This window comes from Gossypium arboreum, chromosome 11 (genome assembly GCF_025698485.1).
Source record: "Gossypium arboreum isolate Shixiya-1 chromosome 11, ASM2569848v2, whole genome shotgun sequence".
In the NCBI taxonomy this organism is placed as follows: Eukaryota; Viridiplantae; Streptophyta; class Magnoliopsida; order Malvales; family Malvaceae; genus Gossypium; species Gossypium arboreum.
This window is the reverse complement of record NC_069080.1, coordinates 54,551,208-54,555,013: the sequence shown is the minus strand read 5'-3', so window position 1 is coordinate 54,555,013 and position 3,806 is coordinate 54,551,208.

Below are 3,806 nucleotides of genomic sequence, written 5' to 3'. Positions count from 1 at the left end.
TAATAAGCAAACCTCATGAGGGAGATGGGAATTCCATTCCCAGAATGAGGATTCTGTCTAGCTATTCCTCTTTGAAGAAAGTTTAATGCAGGTACACTGAATTGTAACATCCCGATTTAGACCCTAATCAAAACATGGTTTCGGGACCACGAATCCGAGTAAGAAAAATATTTTAAAATTATTTTCTATGTTTATTTTGTGTGAATTTATATCTGTGAAATTTTCGTGATTTAATTTTGTCGTTTGAGTGTCCGATTAAATAAAAGGACTTAATCGCGTAAAATGAAAATTCAGTGGTTATTTTTAAAAGGGGCTAACTTGTTAGTGGTTTTCTAAATTGAAGCCTTAAAATTGTAATTATGCCATTTTTAATATATTTGGATGGTATAAGGCTTATATTAGAAAGTTTTTACATTAAATCATTATGGTTAAATAGGTAAATTAAAATTAAGTTATAATATACATAATAAAACATAAAATAAAGACAACATATACTTTATTTCTTCATTGTTCTTGCCGAATATAAACAAAAGAAAAAGAAAGAAACTAAGCTAGGGTTCGGCCTATATTCAAGCTCAATCAAAGTTCATTTTTGTTTGGTTTTTTATAATTTCGACATTTTTGAGATCGTTGCTTAGTAATCTTCAAGACCCATGCTTTAATTTTTGATTTTGATGAATATTTTAAGTTTTGTCATTGTTGATAGCTTGTGGATTTTTTTGTTTGATGATGAAATATGAAAGATATGTTTTAGATTAACATATTTTTATTGGAATTTTTGATGATTTTGAGTAATTAGGACTAAATTGTAAAAATAATAATTTGAGGGACTAAAATGAGAAATAAATGAAATATAAGTACTTGTTTGGTAATGGGTAAAATTTGGCCCAACATGAGTATAGGGAAATTTTGAATATTTTGTGTTTTGTGCAATAGGGACTAAATTGTAAAAATTGTAAACGTCAGGGGTAAAATGGTAATTTCTCATTTATCTATTTTTGGATTAAATTGAATGAAAATATGTTTGAATGAGCTTAATTTGAATATGTTTAGATCAATAACTAAAGAAATCAGATTTGAATTGGGGAAAAATGAAAGTCGACGACTAGCTGCCCTGTTCCGTTTTACATCGTCCGAGGTAAGATAATAAGCAAATAAACATGTTTAATTGTAGTTAAATGTTAATATTATATGCTGATATGAAATGTATGAACATATATAAGCTGTGGCCGAATATGATTAAACTTGGCTACTATATCTCCGAATTGGTTTCGACCAAGCTACGACGTCTGAAATCCCTGTATGAACCTTAAGAATAGTTAGGATACATATTTCATGACATAGGATTTTGATATATGTGTACGAGTAAGATCATGGCATCGATATGTGATTCCGATATGTGTTTACGAGTAAGACACTGTCTGGGACAGTGGCATCAATATGTGACTACATGTAAGACTACGTTTGGGACGTTGGCATTGTATGACTTGTGTGTTTATCTGAGTGTCCTATCCAATTCCGAATGGTTCATCGGGCTATGATAAGATGTGTACGTACATGTTGAATTAGCTAAATGACCAGGTATGGAATAGGTTATTAACACTCGTGATAAGGTAAGTAAGTACTTAATGTTTGTTACAAATGGCTTATGAGGTAATATAGAATATGTATAATTATAAAAATGTATTTGATCTTGATAGATATATTGTAATTGCCTTCAAAATGATATGTGATATGTGGATAGATGAAACCATGTGTATTCGGCCAATTAAGCATTGTGTACACGATAATATATTATGATGCTTGAGTTTGTGCTTATGAGTATAAGTATATTTGATTATCTAATGATATATTGACCTTGTAAGAGAATTATGAATCACTTATGTTGATTGTATGAGCATTCGGCCAAGGTGGGAAATTTGTATAAAAATATAAATAACGTTTATGAAATTGGTAGTTTGAGACTAAGCATATTTATTCTAGTATGATTCAGTTAGTTTATAATGAATTGCATATATTACTAGATTGTTTATTTGCTTATGGCTTACTAAGCTATATTAGCTTATTGTATGTATATTTGTTTCTGTTTTATAGATTTTGGATTTCAAGTTACAAGCTCGGGGATCGTCAGCACAGTCCATCACACTATCGACAGTTTTTGGTATTTTATAAGTTGCACTTTGGAACTATGGCATGTATAGGCTGGATTTCTTTTGAAATAATGAACTTTGCTTATGTATAAAGTTATGCGAAAATGGCTTAATTTTTATGCTTGATTTTGATTTTGGCATATTTTTGGTTGAAGTCTATCTGGTTGTTATCCTATGTGCCATGAATGAATACCATTTGTGTTATGTGATCATTCATAGAAGTTGGCTAATGATTTTGGATGATGCATGAAGAAATCGATCATAAATATGTTTGGTTATCTTGGTAATGTTTCAAACTAATATGAATTATATACATATGAAATTGATTACTATGTTTAATCTTAATTTATTATGTCTTGATTGAAATATATTAATGAGCTTGATTGTTGATAAAAGTATAATGAAAGCCTTGTTTTCGTAGGAAATTTTAAGTAGCAAGATTCAGTTATGAAGAATAATGACATAATATGTGTTTGGTATATTTATTAGTTCTGATGGAAAATAAGATGTGACATAGTTTAGATAATGGGTGATTATGTTTTAGTGGTCAGTTCGATTATTAAGTGATAGATAATTCATGTGTTTCATTAATAAATTAGTCGGCTGTTTAGTATGTATTTGATACTTTAATGTTAAGTGTGGCTTTGGCTTTTGGGTAAATGCGCACCATACATGTATATTTGATGATTAGGTTATATATATAAATGCTTGGTTTTATAATGAGTCTATATCAAGGGCGTAATCATAATATATAACATTTGTCATGATGATATGTATACCCGACCATATAGTTCATTTGGAACATAGTTGAGTTAATATAAATTATGAAGTTAATAGGTAAAGAGAAAGACGTATGCATGATAGAAATTTTGGTGCTCATTTATGAATTAAATTATGACATGCGTATGTGATATTTGGCATTGTTATATTAATTATTTTTTATGTGCCTTGCATGTGTGCAAAGGTGATCATATTTATGGGTGCTTAATACTTATCTATAAGGCTATATGAATTTTCTAATTAAGTGTAAATTGTGAATGTGTATAATGATACATATTATTTAGCCGATTGGACCAAGTAATGAAGTGAGTGACTTATAAACAAATACTTGCTTTTATTGGTATTTATATGTAAAACATATGAGGTTCATAAAGGTTACTATTCTAATGTCGTATATATGAAATTGTTGATGTATTATATATTATATTGTTACATGTGAACGATATAATGATATATATACATATGATGTGAAATGTTCAAATTTAAGAGGTGTATTAATTTACTTAAATAAATTTTGATTAACTTTCACGACTTATGTATGTGAATAAATTTATATATTATATGTAATTGTTTGAGATCGTGTTTTATTTGGTAATACCTTATGACCCTATTTCGGTGATGGATACGGGTTAGGGGTGTTACATTTTATTGGTATCAGAGCCAGGTTTAGTTGGTTCTAGGACTAAAGTAGCGCGTGTGAGTCTAGCTATACATGCCATATTATATACTGCAATAGTGTGATGACTTCTGACTTTGAAATGTGTCTTTATATAGTAAGTGGATCCCAACAGAGCTGTAGCTGATGATGTCGAGAGTGTAGCGCCTGCTCCCGCGCAAGGGACAGCGCCGGTTGATTCTGGACCGATTCCGAGTAAT